The sequence below is a fragment of the Schistocerca gregaria genome, chromosome X (genome assembly GCF_023897955.1).
Source record: "Schistocerca gregaria isolate iqSchGreg1 chromosome X, iqSchGreg1.2, whole genome shotgun sequence".
NCBI lineage: Eukaryota > Metazoa > Arthropoda > Insecta > Orthoptera > Acrididae > Schistocerca > Schistocerca gregaria.
The window spans coordinates 210660326-210688075 of record NC_064931.1 but is presented as its reverse complement, the minus strand read 5'-3'; the positions used below and the strand labels follow the sequence as shown (position 1 = coordinate 210688075).

At 44.8% G+C, this 27750-nt stretch overlaps 1 protein-coding gene across 2 annotated transcripts in view; it reads right to left on the bottom strand.

The window, feature by feature from the left end:
• LOC126299611 (uncharacterized) overlaps window positions 1–27750 on the bottom strand; it is a 468671-nt gene that overhangs the window by 240947 nt on the left and 199974 nt on the right. The window contains exon 3 of one of the 2 annotated variants that reach the window (XM_049991647.1): window positions 24322–24379. The exons of the other annotated variant lie outside the window; for it this stretch is intronic. The gene's annotated coding sequence lies outside the window, so the exon portion shown is untranslated. The remainder of the gene's footprint in view (window positions 1–24321; window positions 24380–27750) is intronic. 2 annotated transcript variants of the gene reach the window in all.

The following is a 27750-nucleotide window of genomic DNA, read 5'->3' as shown; positions in this document are numbered from 1 at the left end:
CAAAATACTGACCCTAGATAAATACATATGAACCTTTTTGCTTCTTTTTAGATGCTCTAGTCATTCACCGAAGGTTTCCCCCATATTAGTTAACAACCTGTATAGTTGTATGTGGTTTTGTTCAATGGTAATCTTTATACACTCCTGGAAATGGAAAAAAGAACACATTAACACCGGTGTGTCAGACCCACCATACTTGCTCCGGACACTGCGAGAGGGCTGTACAAGCAATGATCACACGCACGGCACAGCGGACACACCAGGAACCGCGGTGTTGGCCGTCGAATGGCGCTAGCTGCGCAGCATTTGTGCACCGCCGCCGTCAGTGTCAGCCAGTTTGCCGTGGCATACGGAGCTCCATCGCAGTCTTTAACACTGGTAGCATGCCGCGACAGCGTGGACGTGAACCGTATGTGCAGTTGACGGACTTTGAGCGAGGGCGTATAGTGGGCATGCGGGTGGCCGGGGGGACGCACCGCCGAATTGCTCAACACGTGGAGCGTGAGGTCTCCACAGTACATCGATGTTGTCGCCAGTGGTCGGCGGAAGGTGCACGTGCCCGTCGACCTGGGAACGGACAGCAGCGAGGCACGGATGCACGCCAAGACCGTAGGATCCCACGCAGTGCCGTAGGGGACCGCACCGCCACTTCCCAGCAAATTAGGGACACTGTTGCTCCTGGGGTATCGGCGAGGACCATTCGCAACCGTCTCCATGAAGCTGGGCTACGGTCCCGCTCACCGTTAGGCCGTCTTCCGCTCACGCCCCAACATTGTGCAGCCCGCCTCCAGTGGTGTCGCGATAGGCGTGAACGGAGGGACGAATGGAGACGTGTCGTCTTCAGCGATGAGAGTCGCTTCTGCCTTGGTGCCAATGATGGTCGTATGCGTGTTTGGCGCCGTGCAGGTGAGCGCCACAATCAGGACTGCATACGACCGAGGCACACAGGGCCAACACCCTGCATCATGGTGTGGGGAGCGATCTCCTACACTGGCCGTATACCTCTGGTGATCGTCGAGGGGACACTGAATAGTTCACGGTACATCAAAACCGTCATCGAACCCATCGTTCTACCATTCCTAGACCGGCAAGGGAACTTGCTGTTCCAACAGGACAATGCACGTCCGCATGTATCCCGTGCCACCCAACGTGCTCTAGAAGGTGTAAGTCAACTATCCTGGCCAGCAAGATCTCCGGATCTGTCCCCCCATTGAGCATGTTTGGGACTAGATGAAGCGTCGTCTCACGCGGTCTGCACGTCCAGCACGAACGCTGGTCCAACTGAGGCGCCAGGTGGAAATGGCATGGCAAGCCGTTCCACAGGACTACATCCAGCATCTCTACGATCGTCTCCATGGTAGAATAGCAGCCTGCATTGCTGCGAAAGATGGATATACACTGTACTAGTTCCGACATTGTGCATGCTCTGTTGCCTGTGTCTATGTGCCTGTGGTTCTGTCAGTGTGATCATGTGATGTATCTGACCCCAGGAATGTGTCAATAAAGTTTCCCCTTCCTGGGACAATGAATTCACGGTGTTCTTATTTTAATTTCCAGGAGTGTATGTGTATGCACCTGAACTGCATCAGCGTTGTGTATGCTCTGTTACAGTTTTATCTTCACAGCATTGTTAGGGAATACACTGCTAAGTAATTAATGTTTTTCAAAAAGCAGGCAGTACTAGGTGGATGGGGTGGAATATGTTTTCCTATATCAGTTCAAAATCAGTCAGAAACACTTCAGTGAAGGAGCACACTTATTTCTTGACTTGTAATATTTATGGCGATCAGAAAATAGCCGTCACAAAAAATGCTGGAAGGTAGTACTTTAAGCAAGCAAGTGGTGAATATTTGGTGAACTCCATCTCTGACTGTCAACCGTTCAAATTGCTGCTACAATTCACTTATCTGAAATTTGTGCAGCCCGCTAAACCGTAGCATTCTCACACTTCACGGTACACGTAACTGTATTACTTCATACATTTTATTTTTAAATGATGGTTACGTATGCTGAACTACAGAATGATTACAATGAAACTTACGCTAGATGAGCTGGTGTAGACGGAAACCTGCGCTCCGCAACACAGTTTAAGGACCACTTTTTCGAAACCGGTTGATTGTCTCCTGTCGCGACGCGTAAGTTTGAAATCTGGCTCAATGGTGCCTACAACCTTCCTGTGCAATGGTGCAAAAGCGTGGCGCTCTGCGATGTCACCCTCGCGCTCGGCGGCGCTTCAGACAGCAAGTGTAAAAAAAATCGAAAGTTCGTGTGACTTTTAAGGTAGGTTAAGGATACCAGAATGGCATCACAATTCTGCCCAACCCCACCGTGAACGTGTCACACGATGGAAAGGTCGTTTCATCCCTTCTAAACCACATTTCACCCCTTCTTCTGAAGCCTCTCCGATGGAGATCAGAAACGCGGCACCCAGCGTTGAAATCACGTGGTTGTCTTGTGGATGGCTAAGGAAAAGTTTCAAACATACTGCCGCTCAAAATCGACATGAAAAGACCTAATGGGGCGTCAATGAAACCAGCCCTTTCCTTCGGAAGATGACTACCGTACATTTTGCTGTCGAAACCGACAGTTCTCAGTGCGACAAGCAACAATAGGATGGCGTTCTTGACAACCTTTGACGCTAATAACATCCCCGGAGTCCCATCTTCAAAAGTGTGAGCTATACTGTGCACTGTTGGTCTATATCCCCATTGAAAGTGATCGCACTCCTTTGGGCTCCAGAGCAAGCGCAACTTTTGCTCTCATGGATAAGTCTGAACTTGATCCAAAGAACCAAAGGGTGCTTATGCTTTCTCAGCTCTCCTGTGGCGTGATCTCAGTGGCTGGGGGATGGTCGGGTGGTCGGGTGGGGGTGGGGATTGGAGTGCGAAATTGACACATACGTTAATTAAACGGCAAAGGGTCCCACCAAGAATCCCCAGTTCGGCAACACTCTCACTACCACCCACTCAGAGTTAGCGAGAATTTAACAATGTAGCTTTACACAGATTTTCTGTAAAGTAGTCCTAGGCTTCTGTACGCAGGCAACTGGGATCTGAGCAGTGTCAAGTGATGACCTGTCTAGGACTACTTCACAAGTAATGTCTGTAAAGGTCCTTTTTTCAAATTCTCAGTAAAGTTGGGCGCATGTCACCGAGGGTGTTGCCGAAATGGGGGGAACTCTTGGAGGGACCTTTCACCGTTTAATTCAGGCATGTGACAATGTCGCACCACCTACCACACCCCGATCACATTCAATGGGGATGCAGCCCACAATGTCCTTAGAGAGGGCTTGAAACTTCCGGGGAGGTCGGCAACGTCAAAGGTTCCCAATAACGTCGTCCCGTTGCTCACAGCACTGAGAACTGTCGTTTTAGACAGCGAAATGTGCCGGAATCAACGCCCCAAGGAAAGGGGCGGTTTCATTAACACCCTTAGGCCTTTCCGTATCGATTCCTTGCGACGGTGTGTCTGAAATCGGTTTCTCGGCCACCCAAAAGGAAAACGCGTCATTCCAACGCTGGAAGTCGTCGTTCTGACCTCCATCGCAGAGGCGTCCAAGGATGATGATGATTACGATTGGTTTGTGGGATGCTCAACTGCGCGGTCATCAGTGCCTGCACAAAGTCCCAATTTTTTTCACAGTCCAATTTTTTACACAGACCAGTGTAGCCACTGTCACGAATGATGATGAAATGATGGGGACAACACAAACACCCAGTCCCCGAGGAGAGAAAATCCCCAACCCGGCCGGGAATCGAACCCGAGATCCCGTGATCCAGAGGCAAGACCCCGTGATCCAGAGGCAACAACGCTAGCCACTAGACCGCGAGCAGACGTCAAAAGAAGGGGTCAAATGTAGGCAAGAGGACTGTGACGCCTTTCCTACTATGTGACACGTGCACCGTCGCGTTGAGCAAAATTATAGTAAAAGTTGGTGCCAATGTGACGTAAGTAACCCAGCTTACACGTCACATGAACGTCTGCCGAGACGAAAGGAGGTAGTCCAAGTCGCTGGGAGATGCTTAATAAGCCGGAGCTCATCCCCGTGAAGGTAGGACCATTGGCGATGCCAAACGGACACCACCTCCTGGCAGACGGCAACACAAAGATCAGCAGAGGGAATATAGGTACTCGCGGGGTGATGTTATTTTCAATTTGTTGAGTGAGTACTTATTTAGGAATAATACTAAGAAGCGATATAAATTGGGCTGAACCAATAAAATCAATAGTAGGGAAGGCAATTGGAATACTCAAATTTGTTGGATGGTTTCTGGTGCAGTGCAGCGCATCAGTACAGGATATCGCATGTAAGACGGTAGGGCGACAAATACTGGAGTGATGATCCAGCGTTTGTAGCTCTTTTCAAGTAGGCATATAACAGAGATCGTCGGAAAAATCTAATGAGACAAATAGCAACGAAAGCGATGTTTTTCTGGCGTAACTCAATTCGCTGAATTTGGAAAACCACTAACGAACAAGACTGTGCAATCAGTTTGCCGCCGCCACAATACACTGACGAGCCAAAACATAATGACCACCTGCATTATCGCGTATTTGCTCACCTCTGAAACGCAATACAGCAGCGATTATGGGTGAAGAGGATTCGACAAGTCCTCGGTAGGCTTCCGGATGTGTGTGCCCAAGGAGTTCACTATCATACTCCTCGCACCACTACAGGACGATTCTGGTCTTGTGACACGGATAGATATCCTACTGGAAGCTGCCATTGTCGTCAGGGAAGACATCAAGCATGAATAGATACAGGAATGCCACAACCATGTTCACGTAGTCCACCGCTGTCACAATGGCTACGATCACTACGATAGGTCTCATCGACGTTCAGGTGAATGTCCCACATAGCGTAATACTACACCCATCGGTGTGCGGCCGTGGGGCGGTGCATGATTGGAAGGAAGGAAGATTAGGGTTTAACATACCATCGACATTGACGTCATTGCAGACGGAACACAAGGACGGTTTGTTACAAGGATGCGGAAAAAAATCGTCCGTACCCTTGCAAAAGAACCATCCGGTTTTTTGCCTGGAAGAAAAACTTAAATCAGGATGGTAAGACGTGGATTTTAACCGTCGTCCTCCTGAATGCGCATGTGTCAAGCAGTCGTTCGCCTGGACGACGACGTATCCTGACACGACCGGCGACCTGGCGTAAAAGGGAACATGACTCTTTCGACCAAACGACACTTTTCCACTGCTCCAATCTCAATGATCCCGTATCCACTCCAATCGTAGTTGACGATGACGAGTCAACGTGGGAACACGTACGGTAAGTATACTACGGAGTCCCCTCTTCGAAAGTGTGTACTATACTGTGTGCTTCCAAACATTTGAGCTTGCTCCAGCATTGTACTCTGTCGTCAGATCTGCCACAGATCGCCGCCTATCCTCCGTTACAGGGCGGACCAGTCTCCGACCTCCATGTTCTGTGATGAGGCCTGGAGTTGCAACACTTCACCGCCCTTCAACGTCTTTCCATAGATGCTCACGACAGGAGCACGCGAACCCGACCAGCTTCTTCCCAGGATCTGGGCCATGAAATATGCCCTTTGTCTACGTCACTTACTTCAGTGGATTTTCCAATCTGCGATCCATATCGTCTCTATAATGATTCCTCATTTGTTTGTACTCCACTTGTATACACGGTCCAGTGCCTATGTGACCACCGCCTATGTGCAAATAACCACTCACAGATGGCAGGTGGCAGCACTAGTGGTGAAGCGTGTTGAGGGACGCGGAAAACAGTGCAGTCGTCGCAACGCCGAAACAGGGCAATATATCTTATGTCCAATACAGCATAATTATTGTCTTTCCGGCAAGGGTGGAAGCATTTCCGATACGACTAAGTTTGTAAACTATTCGCATGCCACAGAGGTTAAAGTGTACTGTGCACGGCAAAATGGCGCTATCTAGAACAGTCGCCGAGGCACATGGGGTGCACCACGGGCCATTTATCGACATGGTGAAAAACGGCTGTTTCTCCTCAACAGTCTCTGTCTCACCGACCGTTCAGCGGACGTTGCTGCTTATGGACCTCCGCAGCAGGTGCTTGGTTTATGCACCTATGCTGACTGCTGTTTATCAGCGACGAAGGCTGCCAATGGCTCACCAATACTGCAACTGGACATCCACTGAGTCGCACTAAGTGGCCTTTTCACATGAATCATGTTTTATGTTCCAGTAACGTGAAACATCTGAAAGCAAACATCGTGCAACCATCGTCGGAAGAGTTCAGGTTGGATGAGGGAGCGTTATGGTCTGAGGAAAAGATGGTTATTCAGGCTTTTGATAGGTGGTCACATTATTGTCATCGGACAGTGTACTTTCCTCATGGCGTCACGTGCCCACAGCGTCAGCGGGGGCTTTCAGTCTCGTCGTGGCAGTGGTCATAAATTTCTGGTTTATCAGTCTACATCCAACATAGGGATCGTAAGAATATAATACCAGAAATAGGGCGCGTACAGAGGCATACATGGCGCCATTTTCCCCTCACTTAATACGTGAATGGAATAGGAGAGAAAATCGCTAATACTTGTACAAAGTGGCCTTAGCCACGCACTGTACAGCGATTTGCGGAGTATACATGTACATATTGAACTGATATTACAAAAATCCGATTTTGTATTAGTATCATACGTAAAGTTATAACTTAATTTCCGTTAACAACATGTGCTAAATCAGACGCTTGAGCTGTTGGAATGATGTAGGGTACTGTTGGACGTCCCGTGGACAACGAGATCATTAGGGACAGAGACCAAGCTCGGAGTGGTCAGATAGTGGATCATAGACTCCTCCAATAAACCATCCAGAAATTGGCCTTTAGCGATGCCACGGAAAAAAAAAATCATTCTGAAGCGACGGACGCGGATTATTTTGCGCTTCTCACGAATGTGAGTGCTTCTCTTGATCACATCATCTCCTAGCCCACTCTAAGCAGCGGAATAAGAACGGATGTCCACGTCGAGAAGTCGTGAATTCACGTCTGCTCCGTGGAATCCTCCAGTTACGACGAGCTCTATGAAAGTTCAAATTAAGCGCGTCAGACCCCGGAACTCTGCAGCGATAAGTAAGGGAAAATGCCTCTCCCGCCCTCCATCCACACCTGCACAGTAATAGACCTTCGAGGAACGTAGCAAGCAACGAAAAATGAAGAGAGGAACAGGGAGCAACGCAGTATGTATGGACACACTTCGAAAAGCGTTGTGTACGTGCAGAAGAATACGCTCATCGCGACAATTAATGTTATGTCAGGAGAGAAAAGCGCTACGTTTAATGAGGCAACGAATATAACAGAAAGAAATGAGTTACCTCATTTTATACATTACCAAATGACTGCAGGGGTTGGTGAAAGCCTGCGACTGAACAAAACAATATGGTTATTTATTAAAAAAAAACTTTCTATCCTCTTTTGAAACTCGCATCACAAAAAAGACAAAATACTGAATAACTAGAAAGTGACTCAGTGAATTCAGATGCTTCAATAGTATCCTCAAATAAGCAAATAAAATAGTGATTCATAGAAATAAGCTTCTTTGGTAGTAATACTTAAGCAAATAGTGCTTCAGATTGCCGTCCGCTGTGACAGAGCGGTTCTAGGCGCTTCAGTCCGGAACCGTGCTGCTGCTAAGAATCCTGCCTCGGGCATGGATGTGTGTGATATCCTTAGGTTAGTTAGGTTTAAGTAGTTCTAAGTCTAGGGGACTGATGACCTCAGATGTTAAGTCCCATAGTGCTTATAGCCATTTGCTTCAGATTACATACGAAAAATACCGTCTGCACGAAAAAAATAGTATACATACTGTGGGAGACTATAATTACGTGAAATACCTATGTGACTGTTTTTATTTTACGTTTGCTGTTTACTTTGCACTGTAAATTACAGGATGTTTAATGTGTGAGTTTCCGCACACGAACACAACAAGAAAACTTTAAGTAAGGGTTTTTTCTCCAAATTCGCCAGTAACCGTCTATATACGAGTACAATGGTGTTCAAAAATTAAGGAAGAAATTAACTTTCGCAGGATGTCACTGCCAAGTAACATAGCTCGTTGAAACTTGGACCAAAGAAAGGATTGCTATAGGACAATACAGAATATAACTGAAAGGAATACGCTGTAAGACGAACTGAAAATTCCCTTTTAGTCAAAGAAAATACACTCCTGGAAATGGAAAAAAGAACACATTGACACCGGTGTGTCAGACCCACCATACTTGCTCTGGACACTGCGAGAGGGCTGTACAAGCAATGATCACACGCACGGCACAGCGAACACACCAGGAACCGCGGTGTTGGCCGTCGAATGGCGCTAGCTGCGCAGCATTTGTGCACCGCCGCCGTCAGTGTCAGCCAGTTTGCCGTGGCATACGGAGCTCCATCGCAGTCTTTAACACTGGTAGCATGCCGCGACAGCGTGGACGTGAACCGTATGTGCAGTTGACGGACTTTGAGCGAGGGCGTATAGTGGGCATGCGGGTGGCCGGGGGGACGCACCGCCGAATTGCTCAACACGTGGAGCGTGAGGTCTCCACAGTACATCGATGTTGTCGCCAGTGGTCGGCGGAAGGTGCACGTGCCCGTCGACCTGGGACCGGACCGCAGCGACGCACGGATGCACGCCAAGACCGTAGGATCCTACGCAGTGCCGTAGGGGACCGCACCGCCACTTCCCAGCAAATTAGTGACACTGTTGCTCCTGGGGTATCGGCGAGGACCATTCGCAACCGTCTCCACGAAGCTGGGCTACGGTCCCGCACACCGTTAGGCCGTCTTCCGCTCACGCCCCAACATCGTGCAGCCCGCCTCCAGTGGTGTCGCGACAGGCGTGAATGGAGGAACGAATGGAGACGTGTCGTCTTCAGCGATGAGAGTCGCTTCTGCCTTGGTGCCAATGATGGTCGTATGCGTGTTTGGCGCCGTGCAGGTGGGCGCCACAATCAGGACTGCATACGACCGAGGCACACAGGGCCAACACCCGGCATCATGGTGTGGGGAGCGATCTCCTACACTGGCCGTACACCTCTGGTGATCATCGAGGGGACACTGAATAGTGCACGGTACCTCCAAACTGTCATCGAACCCATCGTTCTACCATTCCTAGACCGGCAAGGGAACTTGCTGTTCCAACAGGACAATGCACGTCCGCATGTATCCCGTGCCACCCAACGTGCTCTAGAAGGTGTAAGTCAACTACCCTGGCCAGCAAGATCTCCGGATCTGTCCCCCATTGAGCATGTTTGGGACTGGATGAAGCGTCGTCTCACGCGGTCTGCACGTCCAGCACGAACGCTGGTCCAACTGAGGCGCCAGGTGGAAATGGCATGGCAAGCCGTTCCACAGAACTACATCCAGCATCTCTACGATCGTCTCCATGGGAGAATAGCAGCCTGCATTGCTGCGAAAGGTGGATATACACTGTACTAGTGCCGACATTGTGCATGCTCTGTTGCCTGTGTCTATGTGCCTGTGGTTCTGTCAGTGTGATCATGTGATGTATCTGACCCCAGGAATGTGTCAATAAAGTTTCCCCTTCCTGGGACAATGAATTCACGGTGTTCTTATTTCAATTTCCAGGAGTGTATTTACACCGAAATCACTACGATTCATCCCCTGGATATTACAAAAGGAGGGGGACAGTTCTTAACAGGGTGTCTGATTACCAAGGACGACTCTGCAACGTGTTTTCGTGCTGGCCACAAGGTTGGTAACGATATTTTAGTATAATAACAAGTACAGTTCTCAAATATAAAAATATGATGCAAAATATAGGGGCAGGTCGAGGTGGCCGAGCGGTTCTAGGCGCTTCAGTCTGAGGTTGAAGGTTCGAATCCTGCCTCGGACATGAATGTGTGTGATGTCCTTAGGATAGTTAGGTTTAAGTAGTTCTAAGTCTATGGGACTGATGACCTTAGATGAAGTCCCATAGTGCCTAGAGCCATTTGAACCATTTTTTTAAATAAAAGGATATAAATGCGTATAATAGATGCGTGATAACCAAAAACAAATAATAGTGTTTACGATGAGCTCAAGGAAAAATAAGTGTTTCACAACCTATCAACAATGAGGTCGTTAGAGACATTTCGAAACCAGGGTTAGACAAGAACGCGGAAAGAAACTGGTCGTTGCCTTTTAAAAGAACCATTCCAGCATTCGCATTTCATTCTGTACTATAGTCACATCCGTCGGCTATAAACTTAATCTAGTAGTATACTAGTATCAAAGGCAATTGGAAGGATTAATTACGAAACCAATAATTTTTTTTCATTTTTATAGATTCCACAAAGTAATTTACGAGTGACATCTTCAACTATACTGTGAAAATCATTGTGAAGTGTTACTGCGTCTCTTATGTAGTTTACGAAGATCCTACCAATGAACCGTCGCAAGCCATTTCCTTCACCTATAACTGTGCCTATGTGGCCGTGCCATCACATTTTGTTGTTGTTGTTATGATCTATGAAGTCGTCATCGACTCCTGCTGTGCTCTGTTCTTCTAGAGTCATTCCAGTACTTTTTTGATGTCCTCTAGTCACCTTCTCCTCGGTATTTCTCTACCTCTTTGACCTATTCTTCCGAGCGTATCTGATTTTTCTGGTGAATCTTCTGTTCTCATGATAAGTCCAAAAACCTTAATTTCATCTGCAATATTTTGGTCACAAAAATATTTTTGGTTTTATTTTTTCCAGGACTGTTTTATTTTTAACTTTTTTTACTTTTTCTACGCATAGAAACCCCCAAATATTTGTATTGCCTCACTGACTCTAGCTGTGATCCATTAAAATTCTGTAGTCAAAGTCTACGTTTTGTGAAGTAAGTGCCCAACTCTGTATTTCTCTAAGCATAACAGAACTGAAACAGTAAAACACGTATTCAATTGCAAATGAACAAATTAAGATTAGATTCTTTTTCTCTGGGTTGAGTAAAGGCTGTGGTGATAATTTTTCAAGTAAAAGACCGAAGACTGGTATGTCGCTCACGAAATAACTGTATCCTACGTCCTCTATCGGTAGAAGGAAGCTTAAGAGTCACCTCCCCGTCGACAACGAGGTGATTAGAGACGGAGCATAAGATCAAATAAGGGAGGGATGGGGAAGGAAACTGGCCGTGCCCTTTCAAAGGAATCATCCCAGTATTTATTTTAAGCGATTTAGGGATATCGCGGAAAACCTAAATCCGGATTGCTGGACAGGGATTTGGACTGTTGCCCTTCCGAATGAGAGTCCATCTATCGGTAGAGGTCTGCGCGGATGTAGCGGATAGCCGCAGTACATCCTGCGGAGGAAACGTGCGCCCAACGCGGATTACAGGTAATATCCCAATTAATTGACACTTTAAAGTTAATGACTGTTATTACGATTTTCGTCTGTTTGCATTACATGCGATCTGAAGTAATTATTATCATCGTTCTAAGTCAATACTGTTACTCATATGGAACGGAGAGACTCTACATTGACTTCAACGCGCAGTGTCCTCGAAAGGGTGGATGCACTGCTAACAATGCCGGCACGGTAGCTCAGCGTGTTCGGTCAGAGGGTTAGCTGCCCTCTGTGATAAAAGGGCTGAGTTAATCCATCAACAACGAACTTAAATGGGTGTCTTACGTCGTCCGCCCCGAGCAGATGCACCGAGCGAAAGCGAACAAAATGCCGGCACGGTAGCTCAGCATGTTCGCTCAGAGGGTTTAGCTACCCTCTGTAATAATAATTAAAAGAAAGAAACTGAGTGAATGGATCAACGAACAATCTGAAAGAGTGTCATCGGACGTCCGCCACGAACAATGTCAACGAACAATATAGAACAAAATGGAAGAAAACACACACACACACACACACACACACACACACACACACACACACACACACACACACACACACACACCTGTAGGGGATAAAGATGGCGACTAACTGTTCTTAGTGGTTTCCCGCACAACTACACGTACATCTTGTTTCCGTCGTTCCAGCAGCTGCTTTACGTCTGTGTTAGTTACCTCACGGCTCTTATGGGATACCCTACCCATCAGGATCTTCGCTTTGGGATCAGAGTCCTGTTTGTCATTGCTACGGCACCAAGTTAGTCACAATCTACCAAGGCTCGTCTTAGATATAGTGCCTGACAATAAAAGTGCAGCATCCAGAAGGTAGGAGGAAACGAAAGTACGCGGGTTTAGAAGGTATGTGATGTTATTGCAGTGATTACAAAATCTAGACATATTTACAAAGAACTTGCCAGTATGAACCCACTTATCACTATGACGCCGCGCACCCTCTGGCCTTCATTCAGTTTGGAGGGTGTTTGAGAACCGTTGTATCCTCTCTGACGCTAGCTGGCCAACAACTGCCCGCCGAAATCGAGAGCATTAGAAACGGAGCAGACGCTCAAAATGTTTCAAGGATTGGGAAGGAAACTGCCCGAGCCGTTTCAAAGGATTCATCCCGGTATTTGCCTGAAGCGACTTAAGGAAATCAGGGGAAAGCCTAATAGGGATGGCCGGGCACGAATCTGAACCGTAGCCCACCAGAATGCGAGTCCAGGGTGCTAACCGTTAAGCCAGCTCGCTCGATGCCAGTTCACAGAGACACGTTCTTTAAGTGTGTGTGTGTGTGTGTGTGTGTGTGTGTGTGTGTGTGTGTGTGTGTGTGTGTGTATACAAGCATCATCCTGTTGAGAAGTGGTACCACGACACAGTCGCATGGGAGGCAACACAGGAGGACGCTGGATGTCTGACGTACCATCGCCCTCAATCACTACCAGTCGTGAGCTGAAGTCATACTTGATGACTGTCCACATCGTCACGCCACGTGTAACAACACTTGAAGAGTGGGGCCCCTCTCCACGTCGCTGCCGTACTCACCGACCGTGGTCATCCGCGGTAGTGCAACGCATTCATCAACAGTCCATGCTTCCGGGTCATGGCTTCACTCCAAAGGCAGCTGTTTGTGTTGTGGTGATAACTTGACACCTACAAGTGGGATGGTTTTCCCTAATACGGCTGCTGCTAGTCTCTGACCAGTGGTGCGCGAAGACATACAGGATGTCCCACATAAAACCGGGACTCCTAGCGTCGCCTAATTATCTCTAGTAGAATGGCTTGTGAAGTGGCAACACTGGCTCAAAAGTTGGCTATACTGCATTTTATCGGAAAGGCGAGTGCAGCTGTGTGTTGAGTCGGTCAATTGTGAGAAGCTCGTATTGTTGAGTTTTTACAGTCATGGGGCAGTTTGCATTGGAACAGTGGAGTGTTACATAAAGACAGGCTTCATCAAGGACTGTAAAGAAGTGTTTCAAGCAAAATATTCTGGTAGAAAACTCTCCATGACCAGCAATATTCAATATCTGTACAAGAAATAGAGGGCTGTAGGAACCGTTCAGAATGAATAGGCGACTAACAGTCAGGACCCCTGAAACTACAGACAGAATTCAATTCGCATGGAGCATGGACATTAGATAAGTTCCCGCAAACCGGTAAGGAGTTTATAGAAGAAAGTTGATGTATCTTGTACATCGTGTACTAACACATATAAAATTAAAAGCCTATCGTATGAATGTAGAGCAAGAGTTGAAATTTGAGGATCAGAAAAAAAGGAGTTAATTATTGTAGCTGGCCATAATTGTTAACGGTTACCCACCCCCTTTCATATACAGCATGCCAGATGAGACCTGGTCTCATTTGTCAGGTTATGCATGCTCCCAGAACTGCAAACATTGGTTGCAGGGCAACCCACATATTCGTTTTCAGTGTGTGTTGTTTGGCATTCACATTATTGGCCCCACATTTTCAATTACACCTTAAACAGTGTCGGATATCTAGAGATCTTTGACTCTTCCTATACACAAGTAAGAGATGCAGAGAGACTGTATGCAGTATTCCAACAAGATGTAGCGTCAGTAGAAGCTTCTAGTCCGCAAGGTCCCCGAACTCAACATCGTGTGATTTCTGTTTATAGGGCACACTGGGAGGTGAAGCGTATGCTGACAATCCTCTCAACATTGACTATCCTAAACGGAACATTACTAGAGAAATAAACATCGCGCCTGAATAATTGCAGCGTGTTGCTCGTAACATCACACGATCAGTGATGCTGGGATTGCCATGGCCACCACCATTTCCAGCACCTCTTATAAACAGGATCTACAGTTTTTTAACGTTACTATTATCCTTTTTTACTTCGCTGTTGAATCTCGAGCGTGAGGTGCACTGGTTTTAAGTGGTACAACCTGTAGAATGTTGCGGGAAGTCCATTACTTGTTCTCGGATGATACGCCTCCCATTTGAAGGGCTTACGATGTGCTTGGTGAACAATATGGCGCCGATCCTCTCTTGTGGTGGTCAGACGTGATCGGCAGGAACATTGACGACGAGGAGTTCGCCTGTCCTCACGTTCTCATCCAGTCCAACATCGCGCAACTGTCACATCTAAATGCCCCAACAATTGCAGGATTCGACCAGCCTACCAAATGGAGACCCATAGTGAGACCCCTTTCAGACTGTCAGGTGCTGATAACACTGTCCAACACGAGTACGCAGCATGTCTGTGTTCTCCACAATGATCACCCAACATGTTTCGCTCTTCACGCCCTTGTATACCCTACCAGGTCAGGTAACAAAACTAGCCGCGAACAAAACTAAGGTAATCTGGTGGCCGTTCTACCTGTCACAGAGAATTGTTACTCTGATGATTTACATTGCTGCTGATGGCGTTGACGTTTACACAACTATATTAAAATCCGACCATGTCTTCTGGGTGACTCATTTTTCTTCAGGCAGCGTATATTTTCAAATAGACAACGCAGTGCTTAGCACTTACCATGTGACAGCTTGTAACTCTACGTCATTTGACTAGCCTACGTTGCACCAATGTTCCGCAGAAAATTTAACAAAATTTGTTTACTTAATTATGGCACTAATATGTAACTTACAGAACGTATGAAGAATGTGACAACTTAATGTTCATTAAAATCGGTTTCTAGTTTGTCAGTCAATGGAATTTTCAGTATGACGTCCGACATCAGAAAACTAAATTTTGTGTCAGAGGCAATCTCACCGTCAAAGCGTCGGCAACAGCACGTATTAAAATGGTTGAAAAAATTTTATGTCCGCGGATGCGGTGCGGATCTCGCTTCTCTTATCCATGCAGACTTCTTATCAGATACCTCTTCTTGATATAGTTCTCCCGAGTTTCGAATATGCAGAACAAATGCTTTTAAGGCCCCATCATGAGCAGTGGCTTCAGAAGCTTTTCCACTAATGTAGATTTACTCCAATTCAACAGTATGCTTCTGAGGCGTTAGTAACATTTACTGACTGTTGCTTGGGCTGTTGCCTTTGCCGGCATCTTCTGAAATAAAAGCTCGATCGCTGCGCTTGGTGAATCCACTAGCATTCGTTTTTACTTCCGGGAATGCTCTCCGAACAGAAATTTCTCCATTACTATGTTGAGCAGAAACAAGGAAATACCCGAGAAATTTCTACTATTCACCGACTAGTTCACCGCAGATGATGCTGTTGCATACGGAGAAGATACAACGCTATAAAGTTGTAGCGAAATGTAGGGAGAGATGCAGAGGGTTAACAGTTGGCGAGGGACTAACAATAGACTGTCAACTTAACCAAGTGTAACGTATTGCATATAAACAGGCAGAAAGACCCATTATTTTATGACTACACGATTACAGCGATCGCTGGAACCAGTCACATCCACTAGATATCTAGGAGCGATTTAACGAGGAACAACCACATAAAACTAATCGCGGGTAAGGCAGGTGCCTGATACATTCATTGCGAGCATCCTCAGGAAGTGTAGTCCACCCACAAAGGAGGTGGTTTACGAAACCCTCGTTCGACAATATTTCAATATTGCTCATCAGTGGGGGTTCTGTACCAGATAGGACGACTAGAGGAAATAGAGAAGATCAAAAGAGAGCTGCACGTTTATTCACATGTTCACTTAGAAGGCGCGAAAGCGTCACGGAGATGCTCAGCCAACTCCAGTGAGATACTGCAAGAGGAGTTTCTGCATCACGGTGTGGTTTAGTGTTGAAATTCCGAGAACGCACGTTCCTAAAAAGAGTGAACCAATAAATTGCTCCCTGGTAGGTAATATTTCGTAAAAGAACCATTAAGGCAAAATGAGGGATTCGTGTTAAAATGCGTTTCCCCGCGCATCAGTCGCTACTGGAACGGGAAAGGAGGGAAATGACAGTGGTACACAAAGTACTCTCTGTCACACACCGCAAGGTGGCTTGCGGAGTACAGATGTAGATATAGCTGTAGATGTACGCACTACGAAAGCCATTGTACAGTGCGTGGCCAAGAAAGCTTCTTATTCTATTCCATGCAGATATGGATCGAGAAAAAAAGAGCTGTTGGCGTCCCTCCGAGTCATTACTAAATCTTAATACTTGGCATGACTTTGAGAGAATCATCTTACCAAGGTTTGAAGCTCTTCTTCACTTTTTCCGTGTTTCAGACTTAAAATTTGGGTTGTTTTGAAAATCCGCCTTACGCAATCACTGTTGTTTCTTTTTATTCACACAGACCTATGTGTCGTCTTCCGTGGGTCAAATTTTATTTCTGAAAGTTAAACTGCCAGTGAAACTACGTTATCACAGATGGGCCTTTGTGCCTTTTTGTCGTTTTTGACGGCATGCCATATTTTCCGTCCTATTGCGTATCTCTTGTTAGATATCTCTTTCTACTGCTATTGAGTACACTGTTTCCACACATTTATTTATAAAATTTCGTACACAACTTTACTTCAGACATATTTTCCACAAAAAGACGAAAAATTATTTGAGCAGACACTTCTGTTTCCATACTCTCTGGTACCCCAAAATCACGAATTGTCACGTTTTGTGGAAAATGCGTGTGAAGTAAAGTTTTGAGCGAAATCTTATAAATAACAATGTGGAAACAATGTACTCAATAGTAGTAAAAAATTATATCCACTAGAGATACGCAACATGACTGAAAATATGACATGCTGTCACAAACGACCAAAAGGAGCACAAAAATCCACCTATAATTACGCAGTTTAGCTAGCAATGTAATTTTCTGAAATAAAATTTTATCCACAGAAGATGACACATGGGTGTCGAAGCTTGTCTGGGTGAATAAGAAAGAAAGAAGTAGTGTATGCGTAAGGCGGATTTTCAAAACAATCCCAATTTAAAATAATTTCCTAAAATTAAAAAAAATCGGATCCAAGTAATGGTTGGGAATAAAAAAAGAACAGCATTCTCGTGATCTTTGCACCCTTTGTTAATATCAACGAAGTTAAAAATCTTCATTAGACATTCTACAGGATTTTGTGCCACTATACCCAAATAACACATAATTTCCACATGATTCTCTAACGAAAGTAAAATGTATATTTCACAGTAAACTGTAAATGTAGTTTATGAGCAGAAGTTTACTTTTAACTGATGAATACATATGTTTCTCCGCTTAAGTGACACCATCTACTACCAGTTTTTTTTTTCTTCTTCTCGATTTTTACTTCCTTCTTAACATACAGCCGCACAACAATAGAAAAGTATCTGCACTAACTAGGAGTGCCGAAATTCTTTCCACTCCGTAGTGCTACTAAACGGCGAATATTCCTTGTTTTAATAGTGACATGATGTACGGTAGTGCGCGCGCATCTCGTACAAGGCGCTTGCCATCTTGCGGGTACTCATCGACACCTCGCCTATTCGGCATGACCTCGTTAGGTGCTGACCGAATGCAACATGTCTCATGTCACCGTAAGACGTTCAGTAGAGAGTTAATAGGAAGAGGATAGTACTTGTTCTGACTCCACTTTCTTTCTTTTTGTTGAAAGTTTAATGTGAGTGAAACCTGTCGAGACTGAATGGGCTCTCCTGGGAACAATTCTCGCTGCCAGTGACAACACGGTGGTGGTTGGAACAGGTTCAAAATAACTTAGCGCGACGACGTCACGTGCACAGAAGTTGGGGCCCACCACTTTGAAGAACTGTTGTGAGCGTAGCAACTTTTTTGCAGCTAAAATAAAATTATTTCAAAAATGTTTCATCATCCGGAAGCATCATGTACAGCGAGCTAACAAAAGTCATGGGATACCTTCTAATAATGTGTCGGAGCTCTTTTTCTATGGCGTAGTGCAGCAGCTCGCGTGGCATGGACTCAACAAGTCGCCGGAAGTCCCCTGTAGAAATACTGAGCCATGCTGCCTCTATAGCCGTCCATAACTGCGAAACTGTTACTGGTGCAGGATTTTGTGCACGAACTGACATCTCGATCATGTCCAATATATGATTGATGGGATTCACGTCAGGCCTTCTCGGTGGTCAAACCATTCGCTCCAGCTATCCAGAATGTTCTTCAAACCAATCAAGAACAACTGTGCCCTGTGCCATGGTGAACTGTAATCCATGATAATGCTATCGTTATTTGGGAACATGAAGTCCATGAATGGCTGCAAATGGTCTCCAGGTAGCCGAACGTAAACATTTCGAGTCAATGAAGGGCTCAGTTGGACCAGGGGATCCAGTCCATTCCATGTCAACATAGCCCACACCATTGTGGAGCCACCACCAATTGCTTGCACAGTGCCTTGTGCACAATCGTGTCCATGGCTTCGTGAGGTCTGCGCCACATTCGAACCCTAACATCTGCTCTTACCAACTTATCTGACCAGGGCATCATTTTCCAGTCGTCTAGGATCCAACTGATAGGACCACGAGTCCACTAGAGGCGCTGCAGGCACTCGCGCCGGTCTTCTGCTGCCATAGCCCATTAACGCCAAATTCTTACGCACTGTTCTAACGAATATGTTTGTCGTACGTTCCACATTGATTTCTGCGGTTATTTCACGCAGCATGTTGATTGCCTGTTACGACTGGCAACTATACACAAGAGCCACTGTTCTTGGTCGTTAAGTGAATGCTGTCAGCCACTGCGTTGTCCACGGTGAGAGGTAATGCCTGAAATCTAGAGTTTTCAATCTAGAGTTTTCGACACAGTCTTGACACAAAGGATCTCGGAATACTGACTTCCCTAATGATTTCCGAAATGGGATGTCCAACCACCATTCCGCGTTCATAGTCTTAATTCCCGTCTTGTGCCCATAATCATGTCCGAAACCTTTTCTCATGAATCACCCGAGTACAAATGCCTGCTGAGCCAATGTACTACCCTTTGTGTACGCGATACTACCGCCATCCGCATATGCGCATGTCGCTATCCCTTGACTTTCGTCACCTCAGTGTACAATTTCACGTGCATCCACAGTAAGTGATGCCATTCGGGTATGTAGCGGTGGAATAATGACTACACCGCGGATTTTAGGTAAAAACCTATTTAGTTCCTGAGTGCCTATTTGCATAAAAATTTGTACTTATGCGTTTCATGACTATTTACACTTAATAGCGTTCATCCTATAGGACCTAAAAAAGCCTATTTCGACGTTAGTGCCTATTTTGACTTTAACATCCTAAAAAGTGTATATTTCATCATATAAGACAGTGGCTCCAAGTTTTTCCATTCTATAAGACAGATGGAAAAAAATATTTTCTGCACAGCGTGCAGCAAGGTGGGTAGCTGATATGCACTCACGCTTCGTATTTGCCTAACACTTCGGTCTTTTTTATTTTTTTATATCGCTATCCCTGTTAATACCAAATACTCTTTATAGGTGTTTTATTATTCATATGTAAAAAATAGATCACGGATCTTTAGGTTAAAACCTATTTTTTTCTCTAAGCTCCAATTTGCATATAATTTGGGACTTCTGCGTTTCATGACTAACTAAACTGAATACCGTTAGTTCTATGGGACCTAAAATTGCGTATTTCGACATTGACGCATAATTTTACCTATTTCGGCATCAAAATCCTAAAAAGTACCCTGAAGGAGTTGTGTGCAGCTGCCGACATACTTAGTGGAAAATCCAGCACTCCTGAGTGCAGCATTCCTGTCCAACATGTGCTGAAAATGAAGTACGCCCCTGTCACATCTGTTGATGTAGAACGTTCTTTTTCAACGTATAAATTGATTCTGACTGACAAGCGCCACAGTTTTTCATTAGAAAACCTAGAAAAGATTTTGGTTATTTATTGTGAAGCCAACTATGGTCAGAATATGTGAACTACGAATGTATTAATTAAACCATTGCCACATCTTTTTTACGGAGATCTTTATCTTGCAGGGACTCAAAAATATTTGGAGTTATGTTCAACATTAATGTTGTAGATTGCTGTGCTCTGTAACTGTGTAAATATTCATTCTCCTTGTTTTAATGATTAATAAGATGTTCATACCGTCAACACTGTGTATTTTAATTTACTTTTATTTTCTCTGCATCATTTTTATTAGAACCTATCTTAGGTTTTATATAGCGTAAATGAACTACTGAAGGAGCCTATTTTAGGTGCCTAAAACACACTTTCTTACGACCTAAAAATCAGTGGTCTACTAATGACCTATATCTGCTCACGTGGTCTAATGTCTCTGGCCTCGCCCTTAACGATTTTATGCGAAAGGTATCAGGGATAAAATACAATAAGACAAAGGTTATTTGCAACTTCCGCAGCAACGTGACTGCATTTACAAGGGTAAGAACAGATAGAGGAACTGTATGTTGAGAGAAAGCGGTATCCCATCATCAGTTTATTCAGTCGGTATGCTGACCACAAATCAAGGAGAAATCTGATACGGAAATTGAAGTTCAGGGAGAAGAAACAGAAATGTTGAGGTTTGTCTATGGCATTTTAACTGTCAGAGGCGGCAAGGGACTTACAAGACTAATTCAATGAAATCAATAGTGTCTTGAAAAAGAGACCATAAGATGAACATAGACAAATGTAAAATAAGGATATTGGAAAGAAGTCGAATTAAATTTAGCTATTCTGAGAGGATTAGATTAGGAAATGAGACAGTGAAAGTAGAAGACTTTTTCAACTTGTGCAGGAACAAAGCACTTGATGGCCGAGATAAGCACACTCCGTCCGAATAGGCCCCGGAAGGCCCAACGGTACCTACCGACCGCTGTCATCCTTAGCCAATAGACATAACTGAATGCGCATGAGGGGCGGCATGTGGTCAGCACAGTGCCCTCCAGCCGTTGTCGGCTTTCGTGACCAGGGCCTCTACTTCTCATCCAAGTAGCTCCTCAGTTGGTTTCATAAAACTTGGTTCATGGAGATGGATAGAAGTAGAATCACAGGTTAGCATATGATTACGCGTTCCAACACACCGTTCACACTCCAAACTGATGCACGAATAGCGAGAGAGCAAACCGCACAGCCTCTGCACAGGCACTCGACACAGCCTCTAACGACTCAATACATTTTGCGGTGCCACAAATGTATTTCTGAAACAGCTATATCATCAACTAAATTGGTGAAATATTTAGAACACTTGTATTGTATGGAAAGGCGGACCCAGCAGCGACGGAGAGACTTCGTCCCGCCGTAGCCCTCAGTGGTTCACAACCCCACAACAGGCTACAGCAGTCCACTGTCCACTCACCCCACCGCCGCCCCACACCGAACCCGTACCGTTCGGCCCCCAATGGACAGCCCCCCTCCCCCCCCCCCCTCCACCCCGGAAACGTCTAACACCAGACGAGTGTAACCCCAAACGTTTGGTGTACGCGTGCGTGGAGACAGTGTTTGCGCAGTAATCGCTGACATAGTGTAACTGAGGCGGAAAAAGGGGAACCAGCCTGCATTCGCCGAGGCAGATGGAAAACCGCCTTAAAAACCATCCACAGACTGGCTGGCATACCGGACCTCGACATGAATCCGCCGGGCGGATTCGTGCCGCCTTCCCGCCCGGAAAGCAAAATGTTAGACCGCAAGGCTAACCGGGCGGGCTAGATCACTTTATTGCTCATTGCGACTGCTTGTTTAAAAAAAAATAAAAATACACGTGTACCTCTACATGGCTCCCTCTCCAATATATTTATGAGAAGACTTGTAATGAGGATGAAGCTCTTTGCTATTGGCAAGGGACCAACACCGGAACAAACATTTCAATAGACTTATTTCATTTCGTCTACTCATTTTTCACGAAAAGTTGTACAAAGCAGGCTACTGACAAAAATAATATTCTATATGACAATGGGAAACTGATGGGTGACGGACTGACCTGGCCTTGTAACATTAGCTAGCATGGCCTTGCTATCTTGGTACTGTATGTATGAAAACACAATGAGACTAAAGCAGCTTTATTTACCGAGGACAGGCAGCGTTACTGTATGGCGTAATGATGTTGGCACTCACTTGAGTAAAATTATCAAGAGGTAAAATAGTTCCCCATTCGCATCTTCGGGCAGGGACTACTCAGGAGGAGGTCACCAGAAAAAATAAAAAAAATAGCTCTCCCCCTCACTGTCATATCTCTCTTCCTCATTGTCATTGTCATACATTCTGTCCCTCATTATCTTTTCATCCACTTCCACTTTCTCTTTATTCCTCCCCTCTTGGCACTGTCTCGTTTACCCTTGTGCAATCACTTTCTGTCAATTTTATTTACTATTTAGATTTCGTCTCATATCGGATTTTACGTGTAGAGGTACGGTACCTTTGAAGCTCTGCATTTTGGAAACTGATAAGATATCAAGAAAATTTTCGATGTTATTTTAGGAATACATTGTAAAAATTTCAGCCATTTGCTGTCTACAGCCGACATCGAATACTCGGCTGGGTTTTTGGCCGCTTCTGGAGGCGAAAATACAGTAAATAATGCTTTTTTGGGTTTTCCGACGAACCGTCCAAGAACCAATGGTGCCTCCATAAGATCTATCAAGCTCACCGTATACCACATCAAACGCAAAAAGAAACAACCCATTTACCATTTTTCCCTAAGCAGGAGGAAGTGGGTAATATTCATACGTTGATCTTGTACCGTAGGATCGTTACAATGAGACGATTCTTCTTTTGGGTATACAAGTGGATTCGAACCCAAGGGCTATCCAAAACTCTTGACCCTATCTTTTTATCACCAACAGAACCCGAGGTATGAGGACCGAAAAATCCCGTTTTTATACGGACTTTTTGGAACATATTTGGTAAACAGACTGTCGCATGCATACTGATTAAGAGGCGTAACCTTATGTTAAAAATTTAACACAATAAGAAAAGTATTACAGTTAGAGCCTGCGTGTTTGTCTTAAGTCAGCGTAACTGAATGCGCGCAAATACTAGCATTTTATTCATTCATTATCTGAGAGTAAGAGCACTTAGCATCTTCCAACAAACTTTCAGCATAATTTCAAACATGTATAAAGCTTCTTCTCGCTGACGCCCCCCTTTCTTAGGAACTGTATTCCCAACACATTTTGCAGACAGTATTTACACGTATCACTGAATGTGCCCGTAAAATTAAATCACACACAGTGCATGAGATATGATGTGATAAACATCGACGTGCGTGAAAAACTTCCATTTGCTTAAAACGGAGCGCTAATTACCCAAACTATGCAGGGTGTACATAAAGTCCTGGAACACTTTCAATTATTTACTGCATAAGAACTAAACATTCTACAGATGTCATACATATTGTATTTTGAAGAGAAATTCTGAAAGCTTTTTTTTACAGACATTCGATATGGAAACCATGGATGACCCGGCAGACGTGAATACGGTAATCGAATTCTTGTCATACCCGTCCCAGCGTGGCATCGTCGACTGTGGCAGTCGCTTCCCGTATTCTGTCCCGAGCTCTGCTATATCACATGGTAGAGGCGGTACATATACCCACAGAAAAAAGTCGCACGGAGTGAGATCTGGTGATCGGGGAGGCCATTTCATGAAACAGCTCGCTTCGCACCTGAACTCGCCATGTTTTCGACTAGCGCTGACTATCGGTAAAATACCAAACTACGCTGTAGCGGTACACACAGAGGAAAACTTTCAGGGTTTCTCTTCAAAATGACGTATGTATGATATCTGTACAATGTTTAGTGCTTGTGCGATAAACAATTGAAAGTGTTTCCGGACTTTATGTACGCCCTGTATTTCATCCACAGTTTCATAATAAGAGCACTCAGCGACTTACAACAAAATTTAAGGGAAACTGCAAAAAATTCTAAACTTTTTCTCGCTTGGATGCTTAACCTCAAAACATTTAACACCATTTGTAAAGTAATCAGACGTTTGAAGATGTTTTATACCTGGGATTTCGATTCTTTAAAGAATCGGGGTTTACTGATTTACTTGTAATTTTTGTGCATATTATCGCCTCGTGGCACGGTTCGTAATATAAATGGATGACACAGCGAAAGGACAATAAAAGCAGGGTGAGCTTTGAGAGTAGAGTGAAAGAAATTGAGTTTTAGCGACCTTACCTGATTTAGAAACTTTTGCTGGTGCTAACGATATTGACCAGCCGCTGTTGCAATTCGGCTGTAACAGAAGAGAACAACTGTTTCAATATATGGGCACCGAAAAGTGAACACACAGAAAAAGTACCAAACTTAAACAGCAGATACGGCAGTCCTGTGGATGCCTTCGTGGAAAGAAAGAGGAGACTATCATCTTCCATATATTCTTTTTCGTGTTTTAAGCACGGAGCCAGTGTGTGTCATTAACTTTGACACAGAAATAATTTGTGAACAAAGAACCTCTATCCTAGCCTTCTTTCTGTCATCGTCTGTTTCGTTGCCAGAATGGGCAATGCGCAACAATATAGAAAACAGTGATCCATTGACAAAACTTCCTACAGTTCTTCGTCAGTACAGTAGAGAAGACATTAAAACTTTTATCGATTGTGGATGTGGAACACACTGACTGTGATAAATCAACGTTTTCAGAAATGACTGCAACCAGCCGCCTTTTTTGATGATAGAATGTTTTAGAATTTTTATTTTCATATTTGTAATTATTCTACCATAAAGAAAGGCGACCGGTTGTGGTCATTACTGAAAATCTTCAAATAAGATATTGCTTTCAAATTCACTGAAAATTACCCGCATCGCTCTTCTATTGCTAATTTTTGTGATAGACGTTATTTGCTTTACACCACATTTATGGCAATGTCTTAAAGTAATAGTAGAATCTTTAAAGTTAAAACAGAACTTGACCCTTTTATCTCGAAAATATATCTGCTCCTTCTTTGCATTGTCCTACGGTGTTTGAAGAATATATACACAAAAATACAAATTAATCGCTAATTTCCGTCTGTTGCAAATATCTCAACATATTCTAAGCCAAACACTTTGACGTTCCTGGAGGGAAAGACACTACTTTCGAAGTAGCTTGCGAATATAGGGAAACACCGCTTGCTTTTTGCACGCAGAATATCTTGCTAATAGAAGATTCACGTGAACATTTAGAGAAATCGGTACACATGAACTGCCAAGAACTACGTAATTTACCACAGAAAATGCTTTGTACGCAAAAGCTAAACGCAGTTGGCGTGTAATTCTCTTTAATTAATTGCTTGAAGCTTAAGACAGTTTACAACATTGTGTTCTGCCTGACGGCAGGTCTTGTCATGGGGGAAGCCTCGTCAGAGAGGTCCACAGCATGAGCGCCTAGGGAAGTAGTTCCAGTGGTGGTTTCCTGTTGTCTTCCACTGATGAAATGATAATGAAGACAACACCAGTCCCTGAGCGGAGAAAATCTCCGACCAAGCCGGGAATCGAACCCGGGGCCCTTGGCGTGACAGACCGCCGCGCTGACCACTCAGATATCGGGGCGGACTAAGACACATTAAGCGATAATAATGGATCACTCTTTGTAAATGTTGTGTGCGCCCATCCGTCGTCGCAGTGCACGCATCTAACTGGTAGTCCAATATTGCTCATACCCAACCCATTGTATCAGAAGTGAAGGAAAGAAAAGCTGCTGCCATGCGATGTTGCCGCAGTCTTCGAGGTTCTGTGGCAGAAACGGTATTTTATTTTCAACAGGTTCTGCATATCGATACAAAACTGCACAACGCGCAGTTTGTGCGGCTTCATTCTCATTCCCTTACGAAGAATTTTCCACACTGTTGGCTGAGAGGTGTTCAGTGCTGCATCAACTGATAGGAACACTTTGTGGGACTTCACAACATCACGTTCCTCACACGTTCCATAGTCTCTTCAGATACGCCCGGTCGGCCCGAATGTTTCGCATCGCACAACCAACCATTCTCCTCGAATTTCTTGTAGCACTTCACTATGCTGTTGTAAACTTGCCAAGGAAAGCTCTTCGTACAGTAACTATCGATTAATAAAGGGCAACTTCTTGCACACACAATCCTTTCTCTTCCTCGTTCGCCGAAAACATCGGTCGATGGCGCTCTTGTCTAACGGTTTTCCAAACTGACTTTCCGGCACTTCGCATAACACACACACACACACACACACACACACACACACACACAGAGAGAGAGAGAGAGAGAGAGAGAGAGAGAGAGAGAGAGAGAGAGAGAGAGAATTTTACTTTCACAAGAGCGCATTATCTGTGACGTTATGTTTATCCATTTACCTACACCGATCTAGATACCCCCAAGGAAATTGACATTGCAACACAACAAAATACAATCATGTGGTGTATCCTCATTGATGCGCGACTGGCACGAAGAATTTTGAATAATGGAAGCTAATACGTTGTGCTGGACGGCGAATATTAAACAGAAACGGAAGTGACGTCGGGAGTGCCCCAAGGCAGCTTAACAGGGCTTCGAGTGTTCCAGTCTACAATAAACGATTTCTCGGACAGAGTCAGTAGTACTACTTAGTAGCTTGCTGACGATCCTGTAACATACGGGGAATTATAGTAGTTGGACGATCGTAAGATGATACGGAAAGACTTTGACAAAATATCCACTTCGTGTAATGAATGACAGCTCGCCGGCCGCAATGGCCGTGCGGTTCTAGGCGCTACAGTCTGGAACCGAGCGACCACTACGGTCGCAGGTTCGAATCCTGCCTCGGGTATGGATGTTTGTGATGTCCTTCGGTTAGTTAGGTTTAATTAGTTCTAAGTTCTAGGCGACTGTTGACCTCAGAAGTTAAGTCTCATAGTGCTCAGAGCCATTTGAACCATTTTTGAATGGCAGCTCTCTTTAAATCTTGACAAATGCAAGGTAATGACATGTGATGACCAAGTTAAGAATGCTCTCTCTATAGCGTAAGAGTGGTTCTGGCTAAATGTCGGGTAACCATAAAAACCGTTAAAACACCACAAAGCCATAAAAACATTCTCACGGCTAAATTGAGTCCCAGTCTGCTTAAGAGTATTCACTGCAGGCTTCTTACTCTTACACAGGCTTGAACTTCCTTCGCTATGCAAACGTGTCTACGGTTTTCACTGTTTTCCAACATTTGCGCTATACGGTGGGCGCTCGTAACTTAACAACCGTATCAAGCACAGTGGTTTAACAATATGTCAGTTTGTTGGCATCAAATGGACTCCTATCTTCCACCTGTACTTTTGATGTCAATGAATCGTTCTACAATGTTATGTTAATATTATGTTCTCGACCTAGTGATGTTTTATTAATGTAACATGTTTTAAAACATTTCTTCTGAATCATTGAAACGCTGTGGAGCACTGATTGCAGAAAGGATTTTCAATGGCAATCTTTGAAAGAAAGACGACGTAGTTTCCGTGGAATACTGTTGGAAAAATTTCGAGAACCGATACTGGAGGCAAACTGTGCGAAAACACTGCTGTCAACATGGAATATCTCTCGCAGACATCCTGAGAATAGCCGCGCGGCATTAGCCGAGCAGTCTCGGGCGCTGCAGTCATGGACTGTGCGGCTGATCCCGGCGGAGGTTCGA